Below are 13294 nucleotides of genomic sequence, written 5' to 3' on the forward strand. Positions count from 1 at the left end.
GTAAGAGGAAGCTTCTTCTTTTTTCCTTCCTGCTCCTCAAAATTACTTTGTGGTGAAGAAAGTGGAAGGCCATTTCCCCATGTTTTCCCCATTCAAAACACAGTGGGCCCGAGAAACCACATTTTTGTGTACCTTGGACCTTCCTTGTTTTGTCTTGGTGCTGTTCCTCTCCTACACAAGCAATGAGCTGCACAGGAGGCCCATGCAGACAGATGGACTGCACTGCTTTGACTTAACTATGAGGCTGTATCTAACAATGTTCTTCCATTCATAGAAGGCTCATGGGGTCCAGCAGACTCTGTTCCAGATAGCTGTTGATGAGCCCTCTGGGAAAAGTATAGGTGGTGCTACATCAGACAGTAGTAGAAAGGGGAATTTTTTTAGAAATCTCGCTCCTCTCCCTTCAGTTCAGGGAAATCTCCAATGGACAGAAGTGGCTTCTGTGAACATCAACTTTCTGAGTTGAACCATTTTAATAGTATTTGACCTAATTTTAGTTGCACTTACAATGCAATTTCAAGACTGGCAAAATAAAATACAAGCAAGCAGCGCGTTATTGTTTATACTGTAAATACTTTAGAGAAAATTAATCAATTCCAATTTAAACATTTTACATTATAGTTTTACTACATAAATTCAATTTGAAAGTGTGTGCAAAAATCCAAACTTGTTATGAGAAAGTTTTGAAGGTCACACAAATATGGCTTATAGTTGCTCAAAGACAGCATCAGTCTTCCAAATCAGTTTTCCAGAGTCACTCAGGTTTGCAACTGCTCAAAATGCAGACCTTCAGCCAAACTGAATCTCTGTGCAAACCATGGGCTTCCTGGATCTTTGATTCACTCCACCCTTTATCATTTGATTAGTCATTTTACCAAGAAGCTCAAATCTTGAACTCAAAGCCATTACGGGAAAATGATTGCAACCAATCTTATTCTTCTGTTGGCCCCTCCAGATGTTTTGGGACTGCAACTCCTATCATCCCTGACCACTGGTTCTGTTAGCTAGGGATGATGGGAGTTGTAGTCCCAAAACATCTGGAGGGCCAAGTTTGGGGGTGCCTAACGCTATGGTTAAACCACTGAGCCTAGGGCTTGCTGATCAGAAGGTCGGCGGTTTGAATCCCTGTGACGGGGTGAGCTCCCGTTGCTTGGTCCCAGCTCCTGCCAACCTAGCAGTTCGAAAGCACGTCAAAATGCAAGTAGATAAATAGGAACCGCTACAGCAGGAAGGTAAACGGCGTTTCCATGTGCTGCTCTGGTTTGCCAGAAGCAGCTTTGTCATCCTGGCCACATGACCTGGAAGCTGTACGCCGGCTCCCTTGGCCAATAATGCGAGATGAGCGCGCAACCCCAGAGTCGGTCACGACTGGACCTAATGGTCAGGGGTCCCTTTACCTTTACCTTTAATATCTCCAGCTGAAGCCCAGAAGGGCAGGCATTGATTCAAAGTGAAGCTTTTCCAATAGTGACACCTCATTTGTAGAAATTCTCAACTGCAAAACCTAGTGAGCTAGATCACAAAGGCCTTCTGAACCATCCTGTTTCAGGCGGCCTTTGGGAAATAGCATGATGAGACCTGGCTTTTCCTCTGGCTGTATATCAGGGGCTTGATTGATTCATAGTGAAGGCACAATCTGCAATCAGAAGTTTCTCCTATGGCTCACTAGAGCCACTTTTGTCTCCTCCCTTGCCTAGGCACACACAGAGAGATAATGGCCATGGTGGGAATGAAAAGCTTGTACACACTTCCCTTATCCTCCGCACAAGCTTCTCATTCTCCAGAATACACAGCAGACCTGCATCAGGCAGAGTGGGAGAAGTGGCTGGGGGTATGGGAGGCTCACACAGGCCTGGTTAACAGGGGTAGACAAGAAGTAGTGACAAGAGGGTTCTATTTTGTTCTATGGGAGTTCCCACTACACGGGTGCCCGTGCTGCAAGTGGCTCGACCCACCTGTGCTTTACTGGCCGGCTCCCTTTTTCAAATGCCATCCCAATTTGCATTATCATATTGCCAGCGCAAACCACCCCCAGAGTTTCTCGTGGAATGGAAAAGCACAGGGGCCGAGCATTTTTTAAAAAAACAACCACCATTAAAACAACAGCCACGCAACAGCTTATGAGGCCACTAACAATTAATCAAAGTTTGTTTACTAAACAGGAGCGCCACACGGAAACTCCCGCATTGAAACGCCACGGGGCCAATTTCAAAGCTACCCCGGGGGAGAGCAGCCGTGGGAAAGAAGGGACGACCAACTTGTCGGGTACGGGATGGCCGTGAAGCCTTTCGTTAAAAGGAGGTTTTTCCCTGTGAAAAGAAGCTGCAGGGACCAACAAGGCAGCCGCTTCCCCCCCCCCCCATCCCTGCGCTAGGCGCCCCTCTCCTCCTCAGAGGGGTGGCCGCGACCTCCGCCCGCCAGGCAAGCTCTCTTTCCTTCCCTCACCTCCTTTTCGGCAAGGGCGGGCGCCGCTCCTCCTCAGCGCCCCCCCCCTCGCCCACAGCGCAGCCGCGTCCGGGCAGCAGGTCCCGCGGCGCCGGCGGAGGCTCTCGGGCGGGCCACGGAGCGAGGCAGGTGAGCCGCGGCGGGCCGGCTCCGGACAACGCAGCCGCCGAAAGCCGCACGGAGGGAACCTCGGGCTCCGCCCCCAGCTCAAGCGGCGGCGAAGGACGCGGCAGGAACCTGTCCGCATCCTGGAGACGTCACCGCGCTCTCCGTCCCAACCCCACCCCGTCCGCGCGCGCGCACGGCCGCCCGCCGCGCGCTCTCTGACCGTCCCTGCGCCCCTAAGAGTCGGACGGCAAGTGGTTCTCCTGCGCACTCGCGACCGCGTCGCCCTCAGGCCGCAACTTCCTGGGAGCCAAAAGCTGGGTGGGCCTCCAGGTTCTCCTTCAGTTATAAATAATGTTACTTGTGAAGAAATAATGTAAATAAAAACATGGGTGTAGACAGGGGGGGGCAGGAGGGGGCAGCTGCCCCCCCCCCTAGAAGCAAAAAATTATTGTATTTTACAGACCATAACCAGCACTTTCCCCCTCCAAAAACTGAAGTGGAAAGGGCTTTGCTTTAGCAAGAGCAGGTCTCCACTTGCTGGGGGCGGGGGGGGGGGGCAGGAACACAGCTGTAACAAAAACACATCAAATAAATAAAGCAAAGTGGCTACCAGTACTTAAGCAGTTAAGACAATGGAGAAGAATATCCCTTCAGGCAAGGTTCACCCTATTTACCCTATTGTTCTTCAGTGGGAGCTGTTAATGAGCATTCAGGGATTTAATTGGCGATTTAATGAGGGTGCAGAGGATTCAATTTGACTAAGGTGGCCCTGCAAGGCTAAAAGGAAGTGAATAAGAAAGGGGGGGCTGTAGCTTTGATAGACACAGTGATGTTTATAAAAAGCAGTGGTGTTCCAGTCTGCCCCTCCTCCTGCATCTGTATACTGTAAATCAGGGGTGGCCACCTCCCAAGAGACTCTGATCTACTCACAGAGTTAAAAACTGGGAGTGATCTACCCCCTTTTGGGGGGTTCAGGTCAAAGCTGTTGAGTTTTTTTAAGGAAGGGAAGCCCTGTTTTGGGGGGTTTAGGTCAAACTTGTTGAGCTTCTTTTAGGAGGGAGGGAGGCCCATTTTTGTTTAGGGCTTCAGGTCATAGTTCAGCTTTTTTTAGGGAGGAGGAAAATTTTGGGTGAGCTTTTTTTAGGGGTGCTAGTGATCTAGCAGTGATCTACCACAGACATCCAGTGATCTACTGGTAGATCACAATCTACCTGTTGGACGTGCCTGCTGTAAATCAAGCAGAGAGAAAGCTGCTTACAAGGCTCCTGTACAGGTGTACCAGTATCTTCTTCTTGCTGCAGAGTTCCAGCATCACAGCGTCACCCAGAGGCACCCACAAATATGAGTTATCCCTCTCTCTATTTCTTCCTTCCTTTCCTCCCTCTTCCATCCTCAATAAAATACTGGGGGGGGGGCAGATAAGCCCCACATAGAAAGCCCATCAACATGGGGGGGATTTCTCTTTAAAATATAGTATTTACCAGTAATTTGGGGGGGGGAGGCACCTAGGCCTCTAGGAGTTGGCTGCTATGCCTAGGAGTAGGACAATTCAAGAAAGCAGAATGATGCATATGCTTTATAATATATCAATGGAATCATAGAATTGTAGTCGGAAGGGACCACAAGGGTCATCTAGTCCAACCCCCTGCAATGCAGGATTTTTTACCCAAGGTGGGGCTTGAACCCATGGCATGGTTGAAATATTATGCTGATATGCAGCAACGCCTCGGAGCTGTCGTGACTGCGGCCATGCCTTCCCTCGCCCTCGCCCGCCCTGCCACCCCCTCTCACCTGCCCGACCCTCCCGTCCTCTTGCTGCAGAGTTCTAGCATCACAGCGTCACCCAGAGGCACCCACAAATATGAGTTATCCCTCTCTCTATTTCTTCCTTCCCTCCCTCTTCCATTCTTAATAAAATACAGGGGGGGGGCAGATAAGCCCCACATAGAAAGCCCATCAACATGGGGGGGATGACTCTTTCAAATACGGTATTTACTAGTAATTGGGGGGGGGAGGCACCTAGGCCTCTAGGAGTTGGCTGCTATGCCTAGGAGTAGGACAATTCAAGAAACCAGAATGATGCATATGCTATGGCAATATATCAATAGAATCATAGAATTGTAGTCGGAAGAGACCACAAGGGTCATCTAGTCCAACCCCCTGCAATGCAGGAATTTTTTCCTAAGGTGGGGCTTGAACCCACGACATGGTTGAAATATTATGCTGATATGCAGCAATGCCTCGGAGCCGTCGTGACTGCGGCCGTGCCTTGCCTCGCCCTCGCCCACCCTGCCACCCCCTCTCGCCTGCCCGACCCTCCCGTCCTCTCCAGCCAAGCAGGGTAGCCGCCGACGCTGCCAGCCCCAGAAGCACAAGGTGGCTGCTGCCGCTGCCGCCACAATGTCGTCAGGCCAGCTGGCCCTGTAGCCCCGCCCACATTCCCACTTTGTGGCCCCGCCCCTGAACGACCATGGCTTGCCCCCCCCTAGTTTTGATCCTGGCTACGCCCCTGAATAAAAAATAAGGACTTAGGTTCACATGTGGTGGGGGGTGTAAATACCGACAGTTCTTTTGGCAAATATAGACAAGGAAGCATGGGAATGATTGTTGAATATAGACAGGGTGGATGAAAATCAATGGGTTCAAAAAATAATAATCGGATTTTTTTAAAAAATCAATTGGATTTTTAAAATGAAATGCTTCTGGAGGAAAAATCTATTTAAATTGCATTATAGTCCAAAGGCTATTTATCAGGAAATAAGGATTTGTTTTAAGTTTCTCATCTGTGAGCTAAAACTCAGTCTAAGGTGGGTTTTTTTAAAAAATAATAATAATAGTTTAACCACATCAGTTAGCATGGTGTTAACATGGAGCAATATGCTATAATGTTACAATTTAAATTGTTTAAATTGTTATTAAGGAAATGATTCTTGAACATGATAGCCATGTTCAAATATATAAATGAATGTCATATAGAGGAGGGAGAAAGGTTGTTTTCTGCTGCTCCAGAGAAGTGGACTCAGAGCAATGGGTTCAAGCTACAAGAAGGAAGATTCCACCTAAACATTAGGAAGAACTTCCTGACAGTAAGAGCTGTTAGGCAGTGAAATTTGCTACCAAGGAGTGTGGTGGAGTCTTCTTTGGAGGTCTTTAAGCAGAGGCTTGACAGCCATCTCTCAGGAATGCTTTGATGGTGTTTCCTGCTTGGCAGGGGGGTTGGACTGGATGGCCCTTGTGGTCTCTTTCAACTCTGATTCTATTATTCTTTTTTATTTTTCTCCTTCCAATAAAGTACAGCAGAGAAGTTGTCCAAATATAAAGTTAACTTATAAACCTCACAGTAATTTCATACTGTATTTATCTGTCTATGTATTTCTAATAGTATAACCAAATCCGTAATTTTTGACATAAGTGTAAAAACTACTCTGAAAATATATAATTCCAAAAATGAAACCTTCATCTGGTTGTTAATATTAAGATTATACCAGCAAGAATGAGTCTTTCTGTAAAAATGAGAGAGAGAGAGAGATTTAAATCAAGTCTTACTGACTAGTGATTTAAATCGATTTGATTTAAATAAAATCCACCCAGAATATGGATAAAAAAATTTATAGCATGCTATGGTCCAAGAGAAAATTATATGAAAATGATATATCAATGGTATCTAACACCGAGTAAATTGGCAAAAATGTATAAATCTAAATCAAATAAGTGTGGGAAACGTAAAGAGAAGGTTCTTTTTATCACATGTGGTGGTCTTATAGTAAGGCTAAAGCTTACTGTGAAATGATATATAATGAATTGAAAAGGATGTTTAAAAAATGTTTGTAAAGAAAACCCAGAAGCTCTTTTGGGAATTATAGGGACAGAACTACCCAAACTGTATAGAAATTTATTCATATATGCTACTACAGCAGCAAGAACGTTACTCGCCCCAAAATGGAAAGAAGCAGAAGTCCCAGCAAAGGAAGAATGGATACAAAAACTAATGGAATATGCAGAAATGGTGAAATCAAGATAACAAACTTTTTATAAAAGAATGAAAATGGTTTATTGAATATTTACAGATAAATGGTAAACAGATAAGAACATTGGCAGGATTATTGTAATAATCTGCAGTTTTATAAGCGTATCAGGGCAGTCTCGAGCAGGTCGGACGCAAGGTACCCAAAACGTTAGTTCAAGATTATATACACCGGTATTTTAAAAAATATGGAGTTCAGGTTTTCAGGGCTGCAGAAAAATGTAATTTAAAATGTATGCCACTTGGAGTGTGGATCCGCTCTGATTGTCCAATAATGCTAAATATGCAATGCTACAAATTACACTCTTTCTTCAAGGTCAATAAAAAACCCCTAAATGTAGTATTGTCTACTGTATATTCAAGCTGGTAGCAGCCCATAGCAAAACCTACAAGGCAATATGGGAAAGGAATAATATTCATATATAATAATAATAATAATAATAATAATAATAATAATAATAATAATAAATTTTATTTATACCCCGCCCTCCCCAGTGAGAGCCGGGCTCAGGGCGGCTGACATCAATAAAATTACAATTACAATAAAACGTAAAAGAAAAAAAACCAATTGATTAAAATGTGGATTAAAATACAATTTAGATGTAAGATTTTTTTTTAAAAAAAATGCAGCCTCATTTTAAAATGGCCCAAATCAAAACCATAAGGGAGGAAAAACATAGTGGTCAGACTGAGTCCAGCCCAAAGGCTAGGCGGAACAGCTCCGACTTGCAGGCCCTGCAGAAAGATGTCAAATCCTGCAGGGCCCTGGTCTCCTGTGGAGAGCGTTCCACAAAGTCAGGGCCAATACTGAAAAGGCCCTGGCCCTAGTTGAGGCCAATCTAGCCACCTTATGGCTCAGGATCTCCAAAATATTGCTATTTGTGAACCTTAAGGTCCTCCGCGGGGTATACCAGGAGAGGCGGTCCCATAGGTACGAGGGTCCCAAGCTGCATAGGGATATATGACTTATCTCCTTTCAGAACATTGGAAAAAAGGGAAAGGCACAACTATATGGGTGCATATGATGTCAACGTTGTCCATTCCCAGTTAAACCAGACATCATTAAAATGTATAAAGCATCATAACCATACTCCTATCAAAATGTTCATTGGGTATGTAACATGATTAAGAATTTTACTGCAAAAGTAATAACAACATTTAAGGAAAAGAGGATAATTACAAGGACAACTTTATGCTACGGTATTTCTTTATAAATAATTGCATGCAAATATGAAAGTATCAGTGTAGTTTCACTTGTAGATGTGCTCTTGGATAAATGTCATAATTCAAGAGGTCATCTGTTTTATATTGTTTCAGGAGACATTAATAAAATGAATCACTATTCACATACATCAAACTAAACTGGTCTCTTTCTGTGCATACATAAACAGAATGAGCAAACGTTTGGTGACTATCCAAGAGAGTATTAAGAGCACTTAAGCCTGTTGAAATTAATGGTTTTAAGTGTACTTGACTCTATTGGATTGTGGCCTTTATTTTGATGATGACAACTGGAAATGTTGAACCTCCTATATTGTGGCAGTAGACATTCCAAATTTAGTATTCCAATGAAAGTGGATCGAAACACAAAGTACAGCATGTAACAGAAGAAATGTTTGTGAACCACAATCCTGCAGTTTGCTTTATTTATCCTCTATATTTACACAACCATACCACCCATTCCTAAACACACATACTCCATCTATAGGCTTTTCTTCCAAATAAATGTATTTAGTATTGGAGTCTATAGTGGCTCTAGATTTCACAGTTAATAGCTTAACAAAAACAATTTTTGTATTCTAAAGTCCAGTCCTTTCTCCATCCATCTTAACTGCTTGTCACTAGGTGACACAGTTTCCTTTGTTGGAAGTCCTGTACAATTCCATACCTGCTTGCCAGAATGTAGGCCCCCTTGAACTCTGAAGTAGTCTTGTACAGGATCACACTGTCAGATGTTATTTACTGGCACACAGCATTAGCAAGTAAGGTAATGGCTATTCAAGTAAGGCAAAGATGAAGTGATTTGTACATTCATATACTGAGTTTTAATTGTCATCCTTACTGGGGCTAGGTCTTTGATCCTTGCCTTCATTAAACCCTTTTGGTGCAACTTCTGGCAGGAGGATACAGCTTATCTGGTGTCATTTCCATCTGGCTTCCAAACTGGTTTTGAAATGACTTTGGCAACTTTTGTGGATGGCATGTCCCGAGACTGAGTGCATCCTTTCTTATGCTTCTAGCTTTTGTCTGGAATGGGGGTTGGAAGCACCATGCCCGGTGGTTCTGTTCATATCTTACTGGTATATTTCAGAAGTTGCTCAGGGACTAATGCTCAACTCTGTGGCATTTACGCTACATGGTTCTGTATCATTGTCTTGTTCCCCAAGCTATCTATCATCCCTCCTGCTAGGGCCAAGGTTTAGTTTTGCTGCACCATCCATATACCGATTTCTGCCTTCATTTATTCTCCCTGCCTCATGGTGCTGCCGGAAGAGTCAATCATAGGCAAGACCAGGGTGGGCTTCAAGACCAAAGAGGGCATTAAATTTAGATGCTTATTAGTTTTTGACATTTGATAAGCTTCACAGCTTGTTTTTATGTGCATTGAACCAAAAGGTGACACACACTCTCAGCTTAGAGTTGCAGATTCAAGAGACAGGATTTGGTAAGAGTTAGATTTGATCATATTAAACCCTTTATTAGTTAAATCGATACCAAATAACAAAAAATCCCTATCTGATCTGTTGGCACATAACCAGGAAGTGATCAATGCACTCTCTTAGACCAGCTGTTTCTATAAAGAAACAACTTTTTTTTTAAAGGAGGTAAAGGTAAAGGTACCCCTGACCATTAGGTCCAGTCGTGGACGACTCTGGGGTTGCGGCACTCATCTCACTTTACTGGCTAAGGGAGTCTGCGTACAGCTTCTGGGTCATGTGGCCAGCATGACTAAGCCGCTTCTGGTGAACCAGAGCAGCGCATGGAAACACCATCGACACCGTGGTACCTATTTATCTACTTGCATACCTTACTACTGTATATTTAAATGCATCATCATTTTTTATTTTTATTATGGCTAAGGGCCTCCAAGGCTGGAAGTAGCTCAGGCCTCTCTGAATCTGAGGGCCTGGCTACCGGAAGCAGGCTTCCCCGTGCTTGCATGGTCTGTCTCGTCCTTACCCCAATTGTGAGATTCCCTGCCCAGACACAATCTCCTGCCATCTATGCCCAGTGATACTAATGTGTTTAGATATTACTACCGTAGTTTTAATTGCTATTCATGTCATCTTTACTGTACGTGCATTTACAAACTGCTCATTTCTGTTAGGGGCTTCTCATAATGTGTTATGGTGGCTTACAAATTTGACTTGAATGTCTGTATAGCAGAAAGACAGGCTATAGATTTATTTTAGGTTAAGAAGAATTACAGAGAGTATCCCAACCCATAGGAGATTGGAATGGTTTGACTTTGATTCTGAATGCTTCCTGAATAGGAAAAATGGCAATCTTTAAAAAACAAATAGAAATAATCTAGCCTTTGGGAATTAAAATGAACATACTAATAATAGACTGTGTAGCAGGTTATCGTCTTTCCCACGCTTGTACATTTTTCTTGGAGCCTTTATACACATTCCTCATAATTTCCAAATCCAGTATGCATAGTTGTTCTTCATACTTTCTACAGTTAAGAATTCTACACATAATTAACTATTGTTATTCATCACAAATTTTTTGGAAACTCATTTCTTGTTACCACGGTACATTAAAAATGATATTCCACATTGCAATTTATTAATACCATTAAAATGTCGCCAATGATCAAAAAATATAGAAATGGTTCATGGCCAACTAAAATAAAAGTACATGAAAACCAATACGATAAAATGTACATCAGAATTCACAAGTAACTAAAATGCAGTAAACTACTTCATGGGGACCAAAGGCTGAGTGAATGAATAGGTCTTCAACCAGTGTCAGAAGCACATTACCATCAGAGCATGCCTAATCTCTGAGGGGAAGTGATTCCATGGAATGGCTGGCATGGCAGAGAAAGCCCTCCCGCTAGTTACCAGAAGATGAATATGTACAGACTGCGGTATTGTTAGGATTCTTGCTCAGTGTTTGCAGTCATGGGATTGTTGTCTATCACATGACAGTGTATGTTTTCATTCCACAGAGTGGGAAGTGACGGAGACAGGATGTTTTGTGTTAGTTACTGTGTTTCGGAATGTAGGATTACTGGCCTTTGTTTTTCTTTCTCTTTGCTGTCTGATGTGAAAGAGGAAGGAGCTAATTCAGAATGCTCCGAGTGTATTATATGTAAATAAAGCAGATTAGCCAAAATGCTGAGCTACTGAGTCTGTTACGCAAACCGCCAATACTCTGCAGGATTGCAAGTGTGCCGATTCTTTTTGATATCAGTCGCTGTGATGTTTGGGCTGAAGAAAGCTTTTGAAGCTCCCAAACGATCGACCAGGAGGGAGAGAACATGCCAGTCGGGCATGTGTCTCTACCAGGGTCCTACACAAGAGTAGGGACAAGCCTAACGGGTATAACCAGGAGGGCTTCACTTACAGATCTCAGTGGTTGGGCAGGTTCATACGGAAGGAGGTGCTCTCTCAGGTAGCCTGGCCCCAAGTTGTTTAGGACTTTAAACAGCATCAGCAAAACCTTAAATACAACCAGCGCAGATCTTTCAGAACTGATTATCATATGCTCACATTCAGCAGCACTACCTAACAACCTTGTGGTGATATTCTAAGATTGCAAAACTCCACTACACTACTAGGTGGCTGAACGCCTCCCTTTTCGCCTACTTGGCAGGAAGGGAGACGTTCTGCAGAGCTTTGCTGCCAGTCCATCTGGATGGCGGAATGGGGGTGGGGGTGGCTCCCCTTGAGGGGGCCACTTCACCCTGTTTGGGGCTTGGGTCTATATGTATGACCCTTTGGATGAGCAGCAGCCTAGAATATTTCTTGATAAACAAAAAGCCTCTCCAAAGTGCAACAGAAGTGTGCACTTGTAAGTCCTTTTACTTTTCAATTATGCTTTGTGTGTTATAAATGAGGTTACCGTATATATTTGTAGCTCTATATCAAGTTTAACTTTGCCTTTTTACATGACCAAATGGGATATGCAGCAAAAATATAGAGAACTGCTACTGTAAGCATTTTATGAACACAGTTTATGAACACCTCGGTTTACGAATTTTCGGTTTACAAACACCGCGGACCCATCTGGAACGGATTAATTCACTTTCCATTACCTTCAATGGGAAAGTTCGCTTCAGTTTATGAACGCTTCAGTTTATGTACAGACTTCCGGAACCAATTACACCCATGCTTCGGGTTAAGTATGCTTCAGGTTAAGTACTCCGTGGACCCGTCTGGAACGGATTAATCCACTTTCCATTACTTTCAATGGGAAAGTTCACTTCAGTTTATGAACGCTTCAGTTTAAGTACTCCGCGGACCCGTCTGGAACAGATTAATCCACTTTCCATTACTTTCAATGGGAAAGTTCGCTTCAGTTTATGAACACTTCAGTTTATGAACAGACTTCCGGAACCAATTGTGTTCATAAACCGAGGTACCACTGTACCGAGAAGGAATTTAAATTGGTTTCTATGGTGCTACTGGACAATTTTTAGTTCTAGCCTCGTTTGCTGACTCCTGGACAGTGTTTACATTTGTCTATAACTTAAATTGCTTTAATTCAGTGGCATATTTCTCATTAACTCTTAGAATCCCTAATCAATTAGAGAACTTACTACTGAAATTAAAATTTATAAGATTTAGAGTTTACTAAGGAAGATATGTAAAGAATAGCAGAAGGAGGTGGAATGAGGAAGTCAATAGATTAGAAATAAGGGTTAAAAGTTTTTGTATTTTTGTATTTTTTGTACTTTGTATTTTTTGTGTTTTGTATTTTCTTTTTGTGTTTGTATTTTTGTATGTTTTTGTTTGAAAAAATCTTTAATAAATACATTTAAAAAATAAATAAATAAAAATAAAATTTAACATATGACATCTCTCTAATATCCTTCAATTCAAGGAAAAGGTCTCACTAACTTCTCAGTTGCTAGACAGTTAAAAGTTAGCATATTATATGAGGCAATTTCTTCCCTGTTGCCTTACCTTGCACATGAGACGAGATGTGCTCTTGTCCACTTCATTGAAACACTCCAACTTTTGTCGAGAATAGCACCTAAGGTGTCTCTGTGTTTTTTTATTCTTTAACTTATTTTTAAATTAATTTTTCTTAATTTAGGAAGGAAGAAATAAAGGAAAAAATAAAAATAAAGATTGTTAAAAAAATGAAGAAAAAGAAATAATTATTTTGGTTGCATTTGTTCTCTGGTTATGTGACTTGTAACATAGTTGCGAGATGCCTTGGACACCTTTTGTGGTGGAAAATGTGGGCTTTAAAAAGTATATTTATCTGGTATTGTTCCCTCTAATTCAGATATCCAGGTATGAGTTCCATTGTCTGGCACTACACATATGCAAGAGGGAAGTATTGGCAGTCTTGGGGGACCCCCAAGGTATGTGGAGCATCCAAAATACAGTGGTACCTCGGTTTATGAACACAATTGGTTCTGGAAGTCTGTTCATGAACTGAAGCGTTCATAAACTGAAGTGAACTTTCCCATTGAAAGTAATGGAAAGTGAATTAATCCGTTCCAGATGGGTTGCGGAGTACTCAACCTGAAGCGTA

The 13294-nt window shown here is 42.7% G+C and overlaps 1 protein-coding gene across 6 annotated transcripts in view; it reads right to left on the reverse strand.

Annotated features, from left to right (window-relative positions):
* AGTPBP1 (ATP/GTP binding carboxypeptidase 1) overlaps positions 1-13294 on the reverse strand; it is a 70936-nt gene that overhangs the window by 55772 nt on the left and 1870 nt on the right. The window contains exons 1-2 of one of the 6 annotated variants that reach the window (XM_060280094.1): positions 12715-12731; positions 11153-11248 (exon numbers count right to left, since the gene is read on the reverse strand). The exons of 1 other annotated variant lie outside the window; for it this stretch is intronic. The gene's annotated coding sequence lies outside the window, so the exon portion shown is untranslated. Of the gene's footprint in view, positions 1-2445; positions 2707-11152; positions 12150-12714; positions 12732-13294 lie in introns of those variants that run through there. 4 more of the 6 variants (XM_035100145.2, XM_060280096.1, XM_035100149.2 and 1 more) reach the window with 4 other exon arrangements.

This window comes from Zootoca vivipara, chromosome 11 (assembly GCF_963506605.1).
Source record: "Zootoca vivipara chromosome 11, rZooViv1.1, whole genome shotgun sequence".
Classification (NCBI taxonomy): Eukaryota; Metazoa; Chordata; class Lepidosauria; order Squamata; family Lacertidae; genus Zootoca; species Zootoca vivipara.